Here is a 23,642-nt window from a genome sequence, read left to right as displayed (position 1 = left end):
TTCTTCCTTTATTTTCTTTAGGTTAGCCATCAACTTTTCTTTCTTTCTCTCTGTCTTTCTTGGCTTCACTATATTAGCACATTATTGTTTTAAAGAGGTAACGTGTCTTCATTGCGTTTTTCACACATTCTCCCTGTGATTCTCAAATGGAGGTCTTTTCTTACACGCCTTCCTCCTGACACCATCCATCCTTCTACTGTAATACGAATCAGTTACTCTTTAGAACTGCCGTACAGGAATATCCTTCATTGCTTTCCTGGGTGCCACCCACTCTTTTAGAATCCTGTCTCTCCTCTTCTTTCTTTTCTTTATTATCTTACTCCTTTTTTTTTTTTTCTTGTGAACCCTTTCTTTAAAGGGTATGTGGTAAATATATATCATATTAGCAAATGCTTTTATTCTGGTGTGTGTGTGTGTGTGTGTGTGTGTGTGTATGCGTGTGTATCTGTATGCATGTGATTGAACTGGGTATATAATTTTTGAGTCAAAAATATTTTCTCAAAAACTGTAAGGTTTTGGTCTATTTTCTTAGCATTCAATGTTGGTGATAAATTTAAACTAATCTTTTCTTTTATTTATTTTTATTTTTTCCCTAGAACCTGGGTCTCACCTGTCCCCTAGGCTGGAATGCAGTGGTGATGTGATCATGGCCCACTGCAGCCTCGAACTCCTGGACCCGAGTGATCCTCCTATCTCAGTCTCCCAAGTAGCTGGAACTACAGGTGTGAGCCCACCTGGCTAACTCATTTGTTTTTAGATAACCTGTTTTTAATCTTGGAAGCTTTTATGATTATCTCTGGGTATAGGTCTTTACTATAATCATTCCACTTGGCATTTTTCACTTTAAATACTCTTATCTTTCAACTTGGAAGAATTTGATGCTATCAGTTCTCTGTTGATTTCTTCTTCTCCATTTTCTGTATTCACGTTGTTTTTGGATTTCTATTACTCAAATGTGGGGCCTCCATACCACTTCTATAGGTCTTTCATCTGTTCTCTCATGCTTTCTGACTCTGCATTTCTGCTTTATACCGTAGCAGAGTTCTCTACTTTATTTTCTAGATTTTTTTAAAAATTATATTTTAAGTTCTAAGGTACATGTGCATAACGTGCAGGTTTGTTACATATGTATACTTGTGCCATGTTGGTGTGCTGCACCCATCAACTCGTCAGCACCCATCAACTCGTCATTTACATCAGGTATGACTCCCAATGCAATCCCTCCCCCCTCCCCCTCCCCGTGATAGGCCCCAGTGTGTGATGTTCCCCTTCCCGAGTCCAAGTGATCTCATTGCTCAGTTCCCACTTATGAGTGAGAACATGCGGTGTTTGGTTTTCTGTTCTTGTGATAGTTTGCTGAGAATGATGGTTTCCAGCTGCATCCATGTCCCTACAAAGGACACAAACTCATCCTTTTTTATGGCTGCATAGTATTCCATGATGTATATGTGCCACATTTTCTTAATCCAGTCTCTCACTGATGGACATTTGGGTTGATTCCAAGTCTTTGCTATTGTGAATAGTGCCACAATAAACATACTTGTGCATGTGTCTTTATAGCAGCATGATTTATAATCCTTTGGGTATATACCCAGTAATGGGATGGCTGGGTCATATGGTACTGCTTTACTGTTAATTCCATTTAGTAGTTTGTTCTGCATTTTCCAGTTGTTAGAGATCTGTTATTATTCCTCATTTTTTGAAAAGTTCTTTTCTACATTCTTTTTAGTTATGTATTATATTTTTGTGCATTTATGTTTTTATTTTAGTGCTGTGTCAGGAGAGATAAGATGTATTGCTAAGACCTAGTATGAATTTGAGTCAGAACTATAAGCAGCAGCAGGTTGTTTTAGGGTTAAAGTAACAAACTAGAAATAGTGGGGCCACATTTTGCTGATTTTTTTTTTTTTTTTTTTTTTTTTTGGAGTCTCAAATCTCACTCTGTCATCCAGGCTGGAGTACAGTGGTGCTAACTCGGCTCATTGCAACCTCTGCCTCCTGTGTTCAAACAATTATCCTGCTTAGCCCCCCAGAGTAGCTGGGAGTACAGGCACATGCTGCCATGCCCAGCTAATTTTTAATTTTTGGATTTTTTGATTTTTAGTAGAGATGGGGTTTCACCATGTTGTCCAGGCTGGTCTTGAACTCCTGCCCTCAAGTGATCTACCCTCCTTGGTCTCCCAAAGTGTTGGGATTACAGGCCTGAGCCACTGTGCCCAGCCTGCTGAAATAATTTCTAGGTGTCATATCATGGAGGGTGTTGTAGACACACTCTACTAAGGACACTGGACTTTATCTTACAGACACTGAATGTTTTAATTGTGAAAATAGTATGATCTTGTAAAGAAGATATATTTAAGGACTAGAGGCCAGGAGGACAGTTAGAAGCCTGTTGAAACAATTTATGTTGGTGATAAGGATCTGATCCAAAGCAGAGAGATCAGAGAGAAGATGAGGCAGAAATAATAAAGAGATAATACAGAATAAATTTCCAAAATTGAGTAAAAATATGAAGACAGGAAATGCTAAGAACCCCAAGTAGGATAAATGCAGAGAAAACTACCTGTAGTCACATCACAATAAAACTTCCAAAAACCAAAGATGAAAAAAAGTAACCTTAAAAACAGCCAACTGATAATAAAACAATATATATTACCTTCAAAGGAGCAAATAAAGGCAAAATAAGAGTGTTATCTTTCTTCTCAAATGAATAATGAAATCCAGAAAATAATAGAGTGATAATCCTAAAAATGCTAAAATAAAATATGGCACAGCTTATAATTAAAGTCTAGTCTACGTCTACTTTTGCCTAATGTTCCATGTCCCTATTCATTAAGGCAATATTTTGTCTTAATGAAATGTTCCTGTTCATTAAGAAAATATAAGAAAATATTTTATTCTCTTGTAATTTTGTGGAGCTAATGTCCATAAAATGCATCATTTAAGTAGTTAATTTTGTAAGATGATGGGCTTGGTAGAGTAACTGAGATTTAAATCCTTGCTGTTTAATCTGTTCTAATTGGTTAAGGGTAATGCCCAATTTAGAAGCAAAAAGTGAAATTGCAGATTTGTTTTTAACTCCCTTCAGCTCTGAAGTTTAATAGTTTCAAAAGCATCTCCTTTATTATACTTACCATAAGAAAGTTGACTCAGATTAGTCGTGGAAATATTTGATAAACATAATAATACCAATATTTCACTGAAAGGAAAATAATTGTGAATAGAAATTATTCACAATTATAAATAAGGGGATTATAAAGACGTAGGTTCAGAGCTTTGTTTATTTACCTAATAGGTGAGTACTTGTTGTGTTGCCTAGTAGAGCGCAGTGGCTATTCACAGGCATGACCATAGTGCACTACAGTCTCATTCCCAAATACTGGGACTACAGGCGGGCACCACCACACCCAGCTGTAGAGTGGATCTCTGAAAATCTTTACATTTTATGTAATGTTAAAAGAGTGAAAAAAAAGAAAAACAAAAAAAGTTTCTCAATGTGTGCTAGGAATTTTGTTGACACTCCACATATGTAATTTTCTTTCACCCTAAAATGAATTTATAATGTATGTGTTATTTTTTGTTATTTTACAGATGGGAAAACTGACTTAGAGATGTTAAATATCCTGGATTATTGTCAGTTTAACAAAATAATTTCAGCTATCGATGATCAAGTGGGATACATTTCAGAGAAAGAAACAGCTCCTTACATAAATTCTAGAAAAAACATGGTGGTTAACTGCCTCCATATAAAGCTGATTTTTTTTTTAAAATCTTTTAGGTTTAGGGGTACATATATGGAGTTGTTATACAGATAAATTGTGTATCATGGGGGTTTGGTGTGCAGATTATTTCATCACCCTGGTAATAAGCATAGGACCTGATAGGTAGTTTTCAGACCTTCTTCCTCCTCTCACCTCACCCTCAAGTAGGCACTGGTTGTTCCCTTCTTTGTGCCCATGTATACTCAATGTTTAGCTAATTCTAGCCTGTAGATTTAATCACAGATCTCCCATTAACAATGCTGTGTTGCTCCCTTCTTTGGCTATTTCAACTATCTGCTGATTTCTTTTCTTTTTACTACTATTTCATTTGCAGTGGAGCCAACCAATCCTAACAAAGTTGAATAGTAGATAAATTATACCATTTCATCTGAAGAAATACCTGTCACATTTTTACTTTTTCTCTCACTCTATCCTCTACTAAAAACTGTTTTCAGATAAACTTCTGAAACCAATCATTTATAACCGGATATAAATTCAAATTGTTTTTACTTCTCAGAATATTATCTCAAGCTAACTTGAATTGGGTAATAAAAGACATTTTACTCTATTAATAAAGAAAAGCTAGGCATTTCCTGAAATATCAATTAGTTTGGAAGCAATTCACCTAGATGTCATGCGAACCCTAAAATAAAATAAAAAATCTAGACTGGTTATGTATATTTGCCTGTTGAAAAAGATCTAGATGATTTTTTAAAATGCTAAATGTTATTTTCTAATAAGTATTTTTTTAAAAAGTTGGTCACCAGACTTCCCCTAAGCAGTAAGAGATATCCAAATTTTTATATAAAGTGGAATTATGAAACCTGATTATGTACAACTGCTGTTCTACCATGTTTGGGCTACATTGGTAGGAATACCTGTTAGCTGTGCATTTTCAAAGATTGCTTATACTTGGAGATTATGAATGTTTGGCCACTCCCAGTTGGAGCCAGGCCTATATTGATCAAGGATAATGAAAGGAAATACTGATGATGGTATTTCTTTGACAGTTTCAGTTAAGAGGAAATATTAGTGTGAATTAGAGTGTAACAAAGGGAATGAGGATCCAGTAAGTTAAAGAAGATAGAACTTGATTTGTCCTTTACATAACAATCTGAACTGAGTGGTTCAATTCTGCTCCATGAAGTTATTCAGGAATTAAGGTTCTTTCCATTGATTGCAGTATTATCCTCCAGGACTGTCATCTTCTGTATGGCAGAGACAGGGTCAGCTGCCATCCCAGCTGGTGATAAGGGGAAAGATAACATGGAAGCATACACATAGTCCTAAGACTTAGGTCCATAAGGGACACCTATCACATTAAATTCCGTGGAGAAAAGAAGTCCACTATGAAAAGGAGGCTGGAATATTCCATTTAGTCTTGCATGCAGGAATAAAAGGAGAGTATCTTTTGGTAGACAACTAATACTTTCACTTCTTGGTTTGTGCTGTTTGTTGATCCTATTGAAGTTTCTTGATGATGTGCAGTCTTTTCTCTGTGAAAAGGATAAAATTGATACGGTTTCTGAATGGACCCTTAAATTGGAGGAATAATGCCACCTTTATTTTTCTGTAGACTGTTTTCCACCTGCCTCTACTGGTGAAAAATAATAATCTTTTATTGGATAAGAGTCTCTCCATTCTTATTTTCTTCAACTTATTTGGTCTTGGGAAAATAGGACCAATATTAAAGCTCTCGTGATTTACCTACGCCTTGTGAATCTGTTTCTACTCAGTTTCACTTTGAAGGAAAAGAGTCAGATTCTACCTCTAATTCTGCAAGGAAAAATACATTCTTAGTAGATCAAAATACATTTTAATCTCCCCTTTTCCTGAATTAGGTTCAAAAAGCTTTGCTTACTAAATAGTTTATAAAGTGTCCCCTTTTGAAATAACCTGTATAGATCACTTTGACAGGGAAGTTTACTAGGGAAATTAAACGAAGCTGCCTTTATTGTTAATGAATAATTCTTAAACTACAATTTAGTATTAGATACCCTATAGTTAAAAGTAAGAGAGTAATGTTCTTTCATGTAGGATAGCGGTTATTTTCTAATTTTCTAATAGGACCAAACTTATGTTTTGATGCAATACTGGGTTTTGTAGATCCAGAAAGCCTCTTTTCACCTGTTACTATACTCACTTACTAGCTGATGTCTGTTTCTCTACTAGAAATTCTTTATCTTGGCTTAAGGCTTTACCTGGCTAAAACCCAATTATCTATGAAAAAAGTAACCTTTTAAATTTTATAATCATTTTATGTTTTGTTCTGGTTGAATTTGTTGTTGAGGTTTTTGAAAATGAGCTAGCAGAATGCTTGAGGTGGCTGTGAGAGGGTCCTCTGACTATGGAAATGAACACAAAAAGATTTTTGTTTAAAAGATGAATTTAATTTGTGAATTTTCTCTCCATTGTGGGTCACTTTGAGTTCTGGCTGACTTACGGAGGAAAAAATAGAGCTGTTTATGACCATTATAAAAATGTATTATGTGCAAAAGGTGTACATCATTCCCTGAATATTTTCGTTTTTATTTCAAATTAGAAAATTACTGTTGTTCATTTAAATAAAGGACAGCATCATCGACAAAATCATCATGAATTGAAAATAGTAAAATTTAATTTTTACAAATCTGTGCTAAACATTTTAATGGAAATATATTTTTTTCATTCATGGTAGTTTAATGAAAAAATGTAGTGGTGATAAATTCAAACAGTAAGTAAAATAGAATTTAAGTTACATGTGTTAATAAGGATATTGATCTACTGTTGATATTCTGAAGCTATTAGCAATCAAATGTTATCATTAATTTTCAGCCCTTGAGCTACTACTTAGTTTTCTACTCACCAGTTCTACCTTTTTAAAAAATTGCAAACAACGTGGCTGTATGAAGAGGGAAGAGCTTTACCCCTATTTGGACAAAAAATAGGCCCTGCTTGTAAGATTAGTTGAATGCTTAGGTCCTTGTAGGTTGTAAAGAATGAAGTTTAAAAATTTGCGTTAGGGATCGGTCGCGGTGGCTCACGCCTGTAATCCCAGCACTTTGGGAGGCGGAGGTGGGATGATCACGAGGTCAAGAGATCGAGACCACCCTGGCCAAAATGGTGAAACCCCATCTCTACTAAAAATACAAAAATTAACTGGGCGTGCTGGCGCACGCCTGTTGTCCCAGCTACTCAGTAGACTGAGGCAGGAGAATCACTTCAACTGGGGATGCAGAAGCTGCAGTGAGCCGAGATCACACCACTGCACTCCAGTCTGGGCAACAGAGTGAGACTTTATCTCTTAAAAAAAATAAATAAATAAATTGTGTTAGGTACATTTTTTTACACTTTAAATTCGATTTAATAAATTATCATGACTACCAGTAACTCTAATGCTGTGAATCCTTGAAATTTAATGTTTAGATTTAGATATAATAGATAACTATATTGTCAACTCTGTAAACGCTTGGCCATTTTACTAATGTCGCTATTTTCTAGTACTTGCATATAGTAGACAGTAAATAAATATTGAGTAGATGTCCAATAACTCTTTAATAGATTCATTTGTCATTTTAATTTGTAAGTAATTATTGATTCTTTTTCTTTAGGCTACAGGCTAAACAAGAGTCAAAGGTAAGTCAAATGAGCTGGAGAACAGAAAAGAGATTAGACAAGGGCAAGTGTGTATAAGGTGGTAAAGGAGTACCCTGAGATAAATGTAAATGGTGTGCAATAGAGGTTTAGAGGATAGAGTGCTTGTACACAGTTTGGCAATTCAGGAAGGCCTCCCGTACGTTATGGCATTTGAGGTTGAATCTTGCAGGGTTTGTGTGGCTGAGTGGTGAACTGTGAGGATATTCATGGCAGAGAGCACAGTCTGTAAAGATTAGAGCTAATTCCGGTATTTTCCATCTCTGACCCTGTATAATTATTTTACAGCACTTGCATCACACTATGTTTTAATTATTTTGTATGTTTTTGCCTCTCATGCCATCCACTAAATTATAAACTTCTTGAGGGCTATGTGTTAGTAAGTCCTGTATTTTCTCTAAGTTTATGAGTGCTCTATATACATTAATATTTTTTTAAAAATTACTTTATATCTTTCAAGTTATCAAATATTTTATAGTTTTACTAATTACATTGAATCTAGTGATTAACAAATGAAATAGCTCCTTGAATATGGTGCACAATCAAGCATTTCTAAAACAGCAGTTTAGAGCTAAGGCACTGGGGTTAGAATTGCCATCTTTAAATACTGGTTTAGCTATTGACTAACAGACCTTGACAATTTGTTAACCACAGTGGACTCAGTTTTCTTATCTATAAAAAGGGATAATATTCACATATACCTAACAGAACTCTGTGGTAGATTATAGATTGCTATAAATACTTTGCTACTCTTCCTTTTGAAAGATGGAGTCTAATATTCATCCCTTTGAGTCTGGGCTGGCATATGTGACACTCTTAACCAATAAACTATAATGGAAGTGATACTGTGAGACTTTTGAGGCTAGATCATATGAAGCTCTGAAGCTTTTGCTGATCTCTTTTTGAATGCTGCTCTTAAAAATCTTTCTGTTGGAGCCTTTAGCCGCCACAATAGAAGTGTGACTGTTCTGAACCTTTAGCCATTATATAAGAAGCTTGACTACTCTGAGACTCATGAGACATGGGATCTCTTGCCGGAGATCCATGCGTGGATTCTTTGGTTAACATTACCAGCTGAGCTAAACTTTTTGGCCATTCCAGGCAAGGCATGAGACACATGTGTTAAGCTTCCTGGTATCCTTTATAACAGCCCATCCACCAGGTGAATGTGATCTACCAGCATCTAGTGATCTCATCTGACTTCATGTGTAGAATTAGTATCACCCATTCTAACCCAACTCAATTTCTTGACCCACTTTCATTAATCATAAAATAATGGTTGTTGTTTTAAGACACCAAGTTTTGGAGTAGTTTATTACATGGTAAAAAATAACTGGAACAGGCTATTAAGAAGATTAAGTCATTTACTGTATATAAAACAGCACAGTGCTGGGCACATGGTATGTATTCTATAAAAGTTGTTGCTATTATGATATTATTATACCATAACCACAATTATAAAGTCTGCATTTGTGTGTGTCTGTGTGTGTATGTCGTGTTTGTGTTATTTGCAAGTACTGAGAAAATGAACTTGAAATGAAAGCCAGTAATATGCTGCACTTTCATATAAGAGAAGCTTTAAGTCATTTTTTTAAAGATAGGGTCTTGCTATGTTGCCTAAGCTGGGCTCAAACAATCCTCCCGCCTCAAGCCTCCTGAGTAGCTGGAACTAAAGGTGCGTGGCACCATGCCTGGCTGCTTTAAGTAATCATTCTATAAATAATTCTTTTATTTATTTATTTTTCATTCATTCTTTTTTTTTCAAGATGGATTCTTGCGCTGTTGCCCAGGCTGGAGTGCAGTGGCATGATCTCAGCTCACTGCAACCTCTGCCTCCTGGGTTCAAACAGTTCTCCTGCTTCAGTCTCCCAAGTATTGGGGACTACAGGCTTGCACTACCATGTCTGTCTAATTTTTGTATTTTTAGTAGAGACGGGGTTTCACCATGTTGGCCAGGCTGATCTTGAACTCCTGACCTTGTGATCCACCCCCTCGGCCTCCCATAGTACTGGGATTACAGGCGTGAGCCAGAATTGTTATCTTTCTCTGACTAAGAATTAAATAATAAGTTTTTCTTCTTCAGGTTTTTTCTTTTTTTTTTTTGGTCTTAGTGCCTTCTCATGTCACTCTATATTGCCCACCTGAACAGGCCATCTGACTGGTCTTCACTACTTCCTTTGTTTCAATTACCATAAATTCTTAATGAATTGCAAATATTTACCTTTAGACCAACTTATTTTTGAATTTCAGATGTGAACATTCAACTGCTTACTGAAAATCCCCATCTTAATGTCCCACAGGCACCTCCAGACCAACAGAGTCAAAACTGAACCCCTTAGCTCCTTATCAAATTTCCTTTTTTAAATTCACTATCCATTATTTGTGTAAGTCAAAACCTAGGTTTTTACCAAGAAGTCTAGCTTAACATCACAAATCATATTGGCACATGTTCATTAAAATTTGATCTGGTCTAGGTAATTGAAAAGTTTAAGGCTTTCATAATGCAGCTTATGTATCATGATACTGAACTGTGCTTTATGAAGCAGTAATACATATAAATAATGCAGAAAATTTTATAAAGTACCTGATATTTGGGATATGCCAAGCAAACTACAAAAGTTTGGCACATCTTGGGATTTAAGCCTTTTCTGTCTATTATTTTTTCTGCTCTAGCTTATTGAAACTTGTGACTATAACCTTCCCATAGATTTTAATCTGAAGATATCAAACAACCTTATAGATTTAATTTGTCTGCATGTTTCTTAATGCTTTGAGACCCATGAAGTAATCAAGACCATTGCTTTTTCTAGTTGACACGTAGCACCTTTTGTCTCCTCTCCAGAGCATTGTCAAGAAAGACATTTTATTCTACACTAGCTATTTATGTCCAGTCCCACAAGTACTCAAAATCTTGGTATTTAAAATTACATGTAATCAGGTTGTTATACTGAATTATTTCTGCTGTCCTAATGTCATTATGCTTCATATCATTTTAATTTATATTTAGGTACAACTTTTGTTTGTAATTTTTGATGCTTTGATCTTTAATACCTGGAAATAATTTTAGCAAAAATTTATGTGGTTTACATTTGGGAAATGCTTTATCTTTCTGTTGAAAATTCACCATATATGCTAACATACTTAAACTCTGAAAAGTAAAAGCTTGTGGAAAATTACACTTGTTTAGCTTCTTTAATCCAGCAGTTCCCATGGAACGTAAAAAATGAGTAACATTTGTCATACTATTTACTATTTAGTTTGAGAGACCTACAACTTTAAAATTGATACTCAGCTTCATGAATACCTTTTCTACTTCAGGGACTGCATAAGACAGGAAATCTTTCATTTGTAAACATTCTACTTTGTAGGTAACATAGGAGTCTTTTTTCCTTTTTTAAATGGCATCTGTCATTGCTCACCATTGCTTCAGATGATTTCCAAAATTCCTTCCTAATCAGTTTTAGGTGGGCTTGCTTTCTGAAGGTGAGTTTCTGTCTTTCCCCTGTCCCCATCCTTACATTGCCAAGTCTGTGTGTCCTATTTCTTCTGCATTTTTGCTTTCTTCCTTTCCTTTCTGACATTCTAGATTGTGTCTTGCTGATATTTTTTCAGCTTTGTAGAATATTATTATTTTTGTGCTACCACAATGATTTTTACAAGAAAACATACATTAAGGGATAGCTGTTTACCTCATGATGCTTCAGTTGACAAAGTATTTTGCATAGATTTCCTTTAGTCTGAAATCTCTGTACTTCAGATGAGTTCCATCCCCCGACTTTTCAGAAACACATCACTTGTATTAAAATAAAGCATATCTGTAACATGCTTACAAGCATGTGCTAATGTAATGGCACTAAGAGAAGAATAGTATTTTGGCAGATACATTTTTAATTATTTGCTTTAATAAAATCAGCTAAAACTCTATCTTCCACACAGCATAGGACATGTACTTCAGTTTTTAGGTCAGCTCCTACAAGACAATTGACTGGCAAGGAAGTCAGCGCTCTTCGTTACATGGATACAACAATATCACAGAACTGTTAGAATAACTTAAACTTCTCTAATGAGCTTCAGAGCTTTAATGAGAAGATTTTCTATTCCTGTGTGATTAATATTGCTCTGTGATAGAAAGAGAACTTTTTTTTTTCTCAAAGGAGAGGTAGAGCAAGAGAGTTCAAGATAAATGATTAAGAGGAAGTTAAGAGGTGGTTAATCCCTTATAGCCCAAAGGGGCTTAATTATTGATAACTAGTAACTGCCACCAGCATAGGTAGGCCCTCCAAATAATCATTATAGCCTGGAATAAAGTAGCAAAAACTATTTTTAAATTACCAGCATTTAAACCATTTATTTTCTGAATTCAGTCTATCAAGCAATTAGCATAGACTGGCTATAAAATTATGTGAGCTTGTGAACCTATGTTATAAGTTTAGAGACTTATGATTCACAGTTGATCTTGAATATTTTTTTCTATAAAAATAGTCACAGTAAATCACTAAGTCAAAATGGGCAAACTGGTTCAATGTGTGTGTTTGTGTATGTGTGGGTACACAGCTGTGTGTGTTTGTGTGTGTAGGTGTATAGCTGTGTGTGTCCACACACATTTTGAAAATCAACAGGTTAGCAGAAACAGGATGATGAAGGAAGAATGAGGAAAAGAGACAGTTATAAAGAGTCATTGATAAGAAGCAAAACATTCTTAGGATATGTGGGTGTATATAATCAGTGGCCTTTTTGTACAAATACATCTTTTTTGACATATTAGTTTCCATCGACATCAACTGAAGCAGATTTCAGAATGTCAAGGAGAAGTAGCGAGAAGTAAAAGTGACTGTAAAAGTAATGGAAGTAAAAGCAGTGAAGATGTCAAGAAATTTGTGAAAGAAGTAAAATAGAAGTAGATGGTCATCACATTTAAATAAATGTTAGTCATGCACTTTGAACAGACACTGGTTAAAGATATTTAGGAAAATAGAATGGATTTTAAATTTTAATCGGGGAAGCTGATTGTAAAGAAGAAGGAGCAAAATCAAATACCAGAATAAAAACACTAGAGAGGGAAACTATTTCGTTATTGGCTTCAGCTATCTCCAAATGTGTGTTTAGGTTTCAACTTCAGCAGGAGACATCAAATTTATTCAGAAGAGCTAAATTGATGATGTCATAATACAGCTATGCTTTTTGAAGCACATTGGGAAAGACATTCTCCTGTGTGTAGTCTTTTCACTCCCACTGGGCCACATAAGAGTGGGCGTGGAACCCTTCCTTACCAGTAGGTAAGGGGGCCCACACAGGAAGTACGGGGCTTATGGCCTTATGTGGGAATATGTTTTGCTGTTTCAGACTCAATGTGTAGTTCTTTGTTCTGCTTAAGTGGGTGTTTCAATAGTCCTCAGGCATGTCCTCTCTCCACAATTTTTTTTCAGATACCATAGAGGAGAGGTCGAGTTCCCTCCACTGCAGCACCAAGTGGAGTATATAAAGCCACACTGCTGTGGCATAGTCCACTAGCTGTGAGAGACAGATGCATTACAAGGGGATGGATTTAGTGCACTCTTTCCTCTCTTACTGTGAGTAGATGCTGCACTTCTTGAGCCTGGTGTGTGTGTGTTGTCTTTTCTCAGTGACCTTGAATCATACATTTTTTTCCCCCCTAGGTGGCATTTACCTGCCTTTTAACAATATTCTGTCCTGCAGCACAGCCTGAACACCCAGTAAATGATGAAACAAAACTTCTTCCCAAGCCTCAATGAGGATTGTGCCATGGTTTAGAGGTAGGAGAATTTCAAGCCATTAATCGTCTATCAATACTAAATACCACCGAGAATGGCTTCTTCAGGTCTATCGGCTTAATGCTGCTTCTGTGTTATTCTTAGGCCAAAGAACAATGGTCAACCCAGCAATAAACTCAGTTTGGCTGATTTCGGCCTTTAGTCTAACCTTCTTAGTTGGACCACACAGACATTCTTCTCTTCAATTTCAGGGTCTTTCCTTCAGGAATTCTGTCAGGAATAAGCAGCAAGTTTCCTACTGCTCTGGGTCCTCCTTAGACTCCTCTTATTTCATGTTCAGAGGAATGAACTCCACATCCTGTCTTAAACTCCACTTTCCTTCTATTATTTTTTTCACATTTGACATTGATACTCATTAAAACTAGAATCTGAATTGTTACCACCAATGATATTGTTTACCTCTTTTTTTGCACCAGAGAGCTTAATATTTAAAATGTTCTGTAAGATATGGGAATGGTATACTGTCTTTCTAGTGTGGCAAAAGAAGAGAGAGCAACAAATTATTGTGTTCATATTAAGATTATTTGAATATAAATATTTTGCCAAATTTGTATTTAAGTGTCCATGCTATTTTTAATAATTGGATTGATATAAATAGATCTTAAGAAATAGCAAAAGAAAGAAACCCATTTTGTCAAATTGGAGTCAGGGAGGCATGGAAATTCTCTTCATTTTAAGTGCTCCTAAATTCCGGCTTACTCTGTGGTTGAATTTATATCAATAAAGAGAATTGGAGATTAAGGCAATTAATCAGAAATTTTAGTTAAAAAAGGAATACAAAAAAAAAGTAAAGTTTCCTATAGAATTCTAGGGTTTGACATTCACACAGTTATTTCATTAGGTAGAATGGTAAGTCTTCGCTCTTATGAAAAGATTGTTCCCTAATTGTCATTGAGCATAAGGTAAAATGAAGATAGATTATACAAATATCCTTATTGATTAAAAGTTTAAAATTGCCAGTGTCCCAAGAAATATGCCTGAATTCAAGGTTATCTTATTGTAAAGAATATCTTATTGCAGTTTGTTTTTTTTTTTCCTTATTGTAAATAAAGGGTCAACCAACAGCTAATAACTCACAACTGCATCTTTTCTTGTTAGAACATGTCGCCCAGCACTTTTTGATTAGATGTTCTCAGATAATAGCTGGGGCAGATTGACCAAAGGAGAGCAATTTTTTTTTAATCAGGATAACATAATAATTCAATCACAAACTTTAGATAGGGCTATGGATATCACCAATTTTCTTTTTTTGTCTATTAATAGTGCTGTATCTTTAGTGGAATTGAAGACATGACCTTCTGCAGGTTTCAATACAACTTTATAAAAGGCCATAGCAATGCCTTTAAAATCAAATCTATTAACTGTTCTACAGAGAAGCCAGTTTTCTAGTAACTTGGCCATAACTTAAAGACAGGGACCCTGAAAACATCAAGCATTTGCCTGAAATATGAATTACCTCCCTGACTAAATTCAGTAATCTTGGCTCTTCTTCTCTGCATGTAAGTCATTTTGTGTACATCAGTTTCTTCACCTATGCAAGAAGAGAGTTGTCCAGCATGTCCTGAGGTTCTTTCAGTTCTAAGTTCTTTGTATAATTTGATTGGAGCCCAAGAGATGTCCTAAATCTGACTGGCATGCAGTAAATGTTTGTTGATTATGAAAAAATATTTGAGTTCCAAATGGGTTGTAAAATATCTCGTGTGGACATACTGTAGCAACTTAATACTTATAATTTTGGGAGCAGAATAAATGTAATTAAATCACAAATGCAAATGAATTCTCTGTTTATTTAAGTCAAAGAGAAATAGTTGTCTAAAAACAATCTGACCCATATACTGGTTGAAAATAGTAAACATTAGTTTTTTATGAAGTGCAAAGTAAGTGGTTCACATATATTAAATGTAATGAATGTATTAAAAAAGATTTTCACCTAGTTGAACTGCATTTACACTTCATGAATATCACTAGTGTAGTCATTATTTTAAAAACGTAGAGCTGGAGAAATAAACATTTACACAGGTAAGAACAGACTGAAGTTTTAAATTTTATTTTTAACAGTCATTTTAAAAGAATTGTTTATCATTATATATTGGTATGACTGTTAAAAGTTGAAACAAAAACATGGAAGTATGCTTTTAATTGACCATTGTTATACAGAGAGAGTGAATTAAAAAATTTTTATGCATATGAAGTTACTAATAATTTTTTGAGCACATACAGTGTTCTACATACTTACCTATATGTATTCTTTAATCCTCATAACAGCCCCATGAACTATCTACTCTTATTATCATCATTCGATCTTGTAGGTGAGGAAACTGAGGTCTAGAAAAGTTCATTAATTTGACTAAAGGCGCACAGTTAATACATGGTAGAGCCAAGGCTTAAACCCTGGCATTCTGGTTTTATGCTTTTAACCAACTGCTTATTATTGGTATCTTATTGTGATGATTTTGGAAAACACTACTAATTTATTTGGAATGTATTAATAGTCTTTATTTATTTACAAGTTTAATAAAGAAAAAGTTAACCTTTCCATATGTTCAAACAAGATGCATAATTTTGTCATTTATCATCTGCAATTTCTATTTCTTTATGCTTTGTGAAATGAAAAGCTGTAATATCAACTTTTTGTTTGTTTCAATCATTTGTATGATTTGCTAGCCTTGGTTTTATTAAATAGAATGTATCAATGCTTTTTTTGCATTTAGTATTTAATATGTAGGGAACCCATTTCTGATGAATTGCCGTGAGTTGAGAAATACTCTGTATGTACTCCATGAAATTATAAGTAGCCAATACATGTCTCTATACATTCCTGTAGGAGGCCTTCTTTTTTTCTATTTGAATTATTTTAACTCAAAATATATTTCGTTTAGAAATGATTGAATCATCTGTTTTATTCAAGCAATTGACATTGAATCACATTAATATTACTTCATTTTTTTATTCAGAGGTTTTAAACATCTTTCCCTTTTACTGCTTTTAAAAACTTAACACTGACAATTTTTATGTCTTGAGATATAAAATATAATAAATTATAATCAAATCAAGAATAATAATGAAATGAAAGGAAGAAAGTTGAGGAAAAAATCAGTCAAATAGTGTACAATAGTTTCTTCTTTAATTGAGGGAAATAACTGCTTGTTTACAATATAATCTATCTATTCCAAGACCTTTTAAGAACAATTTCTGTTGCAAAGTGAGAACATTTGAAGTTCCATTTGAAAAATGCAGTACTTCTGCCCTGGTGAAGATAGATAAGCTTCCGGGATTCTTCTTATGGAAAAGATAAGCCTGCTGCTACTGCTGCTGCTGCTGCTGCTGCTGCAAAAAGAAAAAAAAGTCTTAAAAATATGTTAGTAGACACACATTAGCAGGAAAACAGTTCCCTAGGGCTGAAAAAGCAAGCATCTGCCATTGATTTTGTACTCAATTGAACTTCAGAGAGTCACACTGTTACATTATTAGATGAGGAATTACATGGGTTTTAGTGAATTCTTAATGAAACCAATATTTTAAAAATTAAAATATTTTGATTTGTTTAATCTTAAACTTAACTTGTATCATGTTAGTCTCATCCAAACTCATTCAAAATGTATATGGGATTGTTTCATGAAATTTTGATTTTTTTTTTTGAAAATTTTGCATTTCAGAGTTGTAAATCTAGCTTATCTGAACTCTAGAAGTCATATTGCTCAGTATTCCTGAAAGTAATGAAAAAAGTTATCTAGAAAAGTACATATCAGTTAGCATGTTTGTGAAGCAAGTGATTGAAAATTTATTATCTTCCAGAGATGGCATCAAGGTGAGCTGATTCAGCAGCTTAACCTTGTCATCGAGTATTCCAGTTCTTTCAGTCTCTCTACTCTGCTGCCTACAACAACAGTTTATAAAAGGCTGGTTTCTTTGATATGTGAGATGGCTTTGTGTTTGCCCAGTGTGTGTGTGTGTGGGGGGGGGGGGAGGGCTTCTCATGTGCATAGGTGAATTAATTTGGAGTTATTTAGGAAAAGGAAGAGCAAAAAGGAAGAAAGAATACTGGGTGATCATCAATGCCCAACACAGGAAAGAGTGTAAGTAAATGAAACCTCTGTTTTTCAATGATAAATTTTGTGTGTAGCATGTTCCAGTAAAGTTTGGCTCCACTGAACTTGTATTACTTTGTAAAATATTCAAAGTCATATTGAAAAAATTTCAAATGTTCTCTATTACTTCCCTTTTGGAATTCAGTTATGACCCTTTAACATAGAGGCTCTAAATTCTTAATTATGTAGATATGAAATGGACTTTTAAATGGAATTTAATTGTATACATTTGTGAGCTTTTATTGCATTCATTTCTTATGGCAGAGATTGCTCCTTATTCTCACAATCTTTATTTGGGCCATGGCTGTTCCGCATATAGACTACTTGGCAGCCTCCCTTAGAACTAGGTGTAGCCATATGATCAAGGTCTGTTCATGGGAGTATAAATGAAAGTAATGTGTACAACTTCCAGCTAATGCTTTCAAAGGAAAGGTGTGACACTTTAGGGTTGGTAGAAAGAAACAACAATAAGGAGCCTAGATACCTGGTAATTTTTAAACAGAAGACCTACTGTATCAGCCTACATAATTATGTCTATCTTGTATAAGCCATTTTAAATTTAGACTGAACTCATATCCTAATGCAGTAGATAACCAATATCAATAAATTATCTAGAAATAAACCATGATTTTCTGTTGTTTTTTGATTTTCTTTTAGATGAAGTCTTGCTCTGTTGCCCAGTCTGGAGTACAGTGGTACGATCGTAACTCACTGAAGTCTCAAACTTCTGGGCTCAACAAATCCTCCCACTTAACCTCCCAAGTAGCTGGGACGACAGGTGCATGCCACTATGCATTGCTATTTTTAAAAAAATTGTAGAGATGGGGTCTCACTACGTTGCCCAGGCTAGTCTTGAACTCCTGGCCTCAAGCAATTTTTCCATCTTGACCTCCAAAAGCACTGGGATTACAGATGTGAGACACCACCAGGCCTGATTTTTTTTTTTTAAACTAGAAATTGGATTACAATCCTTCTGAGTACAATATAAAATACATTGCTTGTTGTTAAATATTTTTAGGAAGGGAGTAGCATCATATGGAGCTTCCAATATTGTTATTTTGATTTTGTAGTTTTTTAATACACACAGAAGACTTAACTGTTTTGAATGAATTTACCCATTGCAAGCAATTAACATCCAATCACTTCACTTAAAATAATCAAACAATTTGTGTATATATATATACAGCATACATTTCTACTGTTTACTGTCTCAAAGCATTTTAACAAGCTATTGTGCTGGCAGAATTAATTAGATCTGAAAACTGGTATAATAAAAACAATAAAAAGCTATAAGAATGCATTAAAATAGAACACCAAAATAATAGAACCTAAGGTTTCTAAAGTTGTATTTGACTAGTCAAGTGTTCCTTAATAACTGGATGCATCAGAATACATTGTTCATTATAATATTAAAGGAATGTAATGAAATGAAAATTGAAACAATAGAGAATTCAGTATGCACAATTATTTTAAATTTAAAATCTTACCCATAATGAACATAGCTAAAAACATAAAAGACAAATGATAGAGAAATTAAAAGCAATTATCAAAGGAATTCTCAGCAGAAATTTCTGATTTAAATTAAAGCCTATGATTAAAAATCTCCTGCCTCTTTGTCCTTCTCCCTTCTTCCCACAATTCCTTACTGCCTCAGCACCTTGTAACTTAAATTTCTTTTCTTTAAAGATGATCATACTATGCTTGATCCATGGCAGGAATGAACATATCAACTTCACATTTTATCAACTTCACATCTTTCTGGTTCATGTCTCTGTAAGGCCTAATGCTTAACTTGTAAAAGAACAAAGATGGAAATACTATTGAATAAGGACCATTAAAAGTGGAATTATTTTTCACCTACATAACTGTTAATTTTTTAAATAAATAAAAAGAGGACCATTTCAGATTTTTTTTTTTAAATTGAGGCTTGAAATGGAGTACAGTGTATTTTGGTGGCCAGGCCTGGATTGCGATTATCTAGGTACCCTAAGTAGTAAAAAGATTATGGTGCCTAATCCTCAGATAATAAATGTGATGCATTTATTTGTCAATCAAATCTGTTTTTGAATATTTGCTCAGGCACTCTTCTAGGCATTGAAGACACAACAGTTAACACAATGACTTGTTCTTATTATTTTCACATTCCAATGATTTAAATCAGTAGTAGTGATAAAACAAATGTGGCAATTAAAAAAAAAGCCGTATTTTAGTTGATTAAATCCTTCTTGCTTTTGTGGGAAATATCAAATTTCTTCTTTTGCTTCTACATTGTGCACGTACTTAAATTTCATATTGGCTATTAAACACTGATACCACTTACTTCCGAGTATTTTTTGTTCATCTTTCAGATGCTACTGGTAATTAGTTCTTTTTCTTTTTCTTTTCTTTTTCTTTTCTTTTTTTTTTTTTTGGAGACGGAGTCTCGCTCAGTCGCCCAGGCTGGAGTGCAGTGGTGCGAACTCGGCTCACTGCAAGCTCCACCTCCTGGGTTCACGCCATTCTCCTGCCTCAGCCTCCCGAGTAGCTGGGACCACAGGCGCCCTCCACCTCGCCCGGCTAATTTTTTGTATTTTTAGTAGAGACGGGTTTCACCGTGTTAGTCAGGATGGTCTCGATCTCCTGACTTCGTGATCCACCCGCCTCGGCCTCCCAAAGTGCTGGGATTACAACGCGTGAGCCACCGTGCCCGGCCAGTTATTTTTCTTTTAAAGTGGAAACTCTTCAGCTAATATCTTTGTTTTCCCTTTTTGAAGAAACTGTAACTTCATGAGATCTAAACTGAACAACTTGAACAAAACACTAGGGAAACTTGAATTGGTTTTAAAAGTTAAAACCATTAGTTGTGTTTTACTGGAGGATGCTGCCAATTCCCTTGTCTGAGATTCTTTATTCTTATGTTTATATAATGCAGTGCATACTTTAGGGGTACATATCCCAGATTTTTTTCAATTTAATATCTGATATGTACAAAAGAATATATGTAATGTATGGTCAAATTATTAACCATAAGAACAAAAGAAACAACAAGAATGCAGCATATTAGCCTAAACACTACATCATTAACAATATTTTTATTTGAATTATTTAAAGAAAAAATAACCTTTTTTGTCAGAGACAATTTATCAGGTTATATGACCTACCCCCAACCCTCTTTCTTTCTTTCTTTTTCTTTCTTTCTTTCTTTCTTTCTTTCTTTCTTTCTTTCTTTCTTTCTTTCTTTCTTTCTTTCTTTCTTTCTTTCTTTCTTTCTTTCTTTCTTTCTCTCTCTCTCTCTTTCTTTCTTTCTTTCTTTCTTTGTCTTTCTTTTCTTTCTCTCTCTCTCTCTCTCTTTCTTTCTTTCTTTCTTTCTTTCTTTCTTTCTTTCTTTCTTTCTTTCTTTCTTTGTCTTTCTTTCTTTCTTTCTCTCTCTCTTTCTTTCTTTCTTTTTCTTTCTTTCTCTCTCTCTCTCCCCTTCCTTCCTTCCTTCCTTCCTTCCTTCCTTCCTTCCTTCCTTCCTTCCTTCCTTCCTTCCTTCCTTCCTTCCTTCCTTCCTTCTCTTTTTCTCTTTTCTTTTCCTTTCCTTTCTTTTATTTTCTTTCTTTTTTTCAGGATCTCACTCCGTTGCCCAAGCTGGAGTGCACTTGCATGATCATATCTCACTGCAGCTTTAACCTCCCTGGCTCAAATGATCCTCAGCCTCCCAAGTAGCTGGGACTGTAAGTAGTGTGCGCTCTGCCTGGCTAATGTTTTAAAATTTTTGCAAAATTTCTCGCTGCGTTGCCTCCTTCTTATATTTTATCTGATGTCCATACAATATTAGACTAGGCTAGAGTGTTGCCTTAAGGAATATTTCATTTTCTACTTTTTAAAATGCTAAAAGTAAGTTTTATTCTGAAATAAGTCTGAGTGTATAGAAAAGTTGCAAGACCAGTATAAATGACGTTTAATTTAAACCACTTAAAGTGAATGATCAATGCTATGCCCCATCATTCCCAAATACTTCATTCTGTAACCCTTACAAAGACATTCTCCTACCAATACAGTAATGAAAATTAAAAAAAAAACATTGAAACATTGCTATCATCTAATTTGTAGTTCCAATTAATTTTTTTGCCAATGTCAGTAACAAAAAGTTCGATGACAGATCCTATATTTTATTTAACTATCACTTTAAAAAATTAAATAGTTTTTAGGGTAGTTTTAGCCTCACAGCAAAATTGAACACAATGTACAGAATTCTCAAGTACCTTCGTCCTCCCCCAATAATCTGTGCTACAACTGTTGAGATCCTGCAACACAGTGATGCGTTTGTTACAATCAATACCTGCATTGATACATCATTATCACTCAAAGTCCATAGTCCACCTTAAAGTTCACTCTTGGTGCTGTGAAATCTATGATATTTGACAAATGTGTAATATCATACAGAATAGCTTCACTGCCCACAAAAATCTGTTCTCCACCTATTCCTCCTTCCCTCCCACCTAATCCCTGGCACCCACTGATCTTTTTCCTGTCTCCACAGTTTTGGCTTGTCCAGAATGTTACTTAGTTTGAATTATATAGTATGTAGCCATTTCAGAATGGCTTTTTTCCCCTTAGTAATATGTATTTAAGTATCCTCCATGTCTTTTCATGGTTTGATAGCTCATTTCTTTTTAGTGTTGAATAATATTCCATTGTCTGCATGCACTATAGTTTATATATTGATTCATCCACTAAAGGACATCTTGATTGCCTCCTAGTTTTGTCAATTATGAATGAAGCGGCTGTGATCTGTGCTCAAGATTTTGTGTATACATGCATTTCCAACTCATTTGGATAGACACAAAGGAGTGCAATTGCTGAATCATATGGTAAGAGTATGTTTAATTTTGTGAGAAACTGCCAAGCTGTCTTCCAAAGTGGCTGTATGATTTTACATTCTCACCAGCAACAAATGAGAATTCCTCGTGCTCTTTGTTCTCACCAACATTTGTGTTGTTGGTATTTTGGATTTTCACCATTCTAATAGATGTGTAGTGGTATCTCACTGGTGTTTTAATTTGCAATTCCCTAATAATGTATCATTTCATATGATTATTTTCCACCTATATCTTCTTTGGTGAGGTGTCTGTTCAGGTCTTTTGCCCATTTTTTAAAATTAGGTTTTTTGTTTTCTTACTATTGAGCTTTGGGTAACCGCCCTTTACCAAATAAGTCTTTTGCAAACATTTTCTCCCAGTCTGTGGCTTGTCTTCTCACTCTGCTGACATTGTCTTCTTCACAACAGATTCTTTTAATTTTAATGAGGTGCAGTTTATTTATTATTTCCTTCATAAAAATCACACTCTTGCTTTTGTATCTAAAAAGTTATCACCACACCCAAAGTCATCTGGATTTTCTTCTATGTTTTCTTCTAGGGTTTTATAGTTTTACATTTTACAACTTAGGTCTGTGATCCATTTGGAGTTAATTTTTGTAAAGAGTATAATGTCTGTGTTTAGATTTATTTGTTTTTGACATGTGAATGTCCAGTTTGTGCCCATACCATTTGTTTTAAACCTATCTTTTTTTCATTGTGTTACCTTTGCCTCTTTGTCAAAGATCAGTTGACTGTATTTATATGGGCCTGTTTCTGGGCTTTCTATTCTATTGTCTTGGTCTGTTTGCCTCTTTTTTTCCAATACCATACTGTCTGGATCACAATAACTATATAGTAAGTCTGGAAGTTAGGTAGTGTTAATCCTCCAGTTTTGTTCCTTTTTTTTTTTTTTTTTTTTTTTGTATTGTGTTGGCTCTTCTGGAGCCTTTATTTCTCCATATAAACCTTAGAATCAGTTTGTTGATATTCACAAAATACCTTTCTGGTATTTCAATTAAGATTGCATTTAATGTACAGATAATTTTGAGAAATGGAATCTTGACAATATTGATGCTTCTATTCATAAACATGGAACATCTCTCCATTTATTTAGTTGTCTTTTGATTTCTTTCATCAGAGATTTATAGTTTCCCTTTATATAGATATTGTACAAGCTGTGTTGGATTTACTAAAGAATTTCACTTTTTGGTGCTAATATAAATGATATTGCAATTCTAATTTACAATTCTAATTTACAATTCCATTTGTTCATTGCTGATATCATATGTAATTTTTAAATCTTCTTCAAACTCAAACAGTCTCTCAGTCTTCCCTAGACTTTCATAACTTCTACATTTTGAAAATTTTATGCCAATTATTTAATAGAATGTCTCTAAATTTAGGTTTATCTGATTTTTCAATATAATTGGATGCAGGTTATGCATTTTTGATATATTAGAATGGTGCTGTGTTATTCTTATTGTACAGGTCTGTTGGGTTGAGTGGGCTGAGTTAAATCATTCCTTTTTGGCCTCTCTTAATACTG

At 34.5% G+C, this 23,642-nt stretch overlaps 1 long non-coding RNA gene across 5 annotated transcripts in view; it reads left to right on the top strand.

Annotated features, from left to right (window-relative positions):
* The window catches only part of LOC102137789 (uncharacterized), a 46,850-nt gene extending 23,847 nt beyond the window's left edge, over positions 1 to 23,003 (top strand). Inside the window, exons 4-9 of one of the 5 annotated variants that reach the window (XR_012416294.1) lie at positions 597 to 722; positions 7,352 to 7,376; positions 12,821 to 12,964; positions 13,092 to 13,168; positions 13,271 to 18,052; positions 21,999 to 23,003. This is a non-coding gene — a long non-coding RNA (uncharacterized lncRNA). Of the gene's footprint in view, positions 1 to 596; positions 723 to 7,351; positions 7,377 to 12,820; positions 12,965 to 13,051; positions 18,053 to 21,998 lie in introns of all 5 variants that reach the window. The other 4 variants (XR_012416296.1, XR_012416295.1, XR_012416293.1 and 1 more) reach the window with 4 other exon arrangements.
* The last annotated feature ends 639 nt before the right edge of the window (positions 23,004 to 23,642 follow it).

Source organism: Macaca fascicularis, chromosome 7, assembly GCF_037993035.2.
Source record: "Macaca fascicularis isolate 582-1 chromosome 7, T2T-MFA8v1.1".
NCBI lineage: Eukaryota > Metazoa > Chordata > Mammalia > Primates > Cercopithecidae > Macaca > Macaca fascicularis.
The sequence above is the reverse complement of the archived record's forward strand: the minus strand, read 5'-3'. Positions and strand labels throughout refer to the sequence as shown.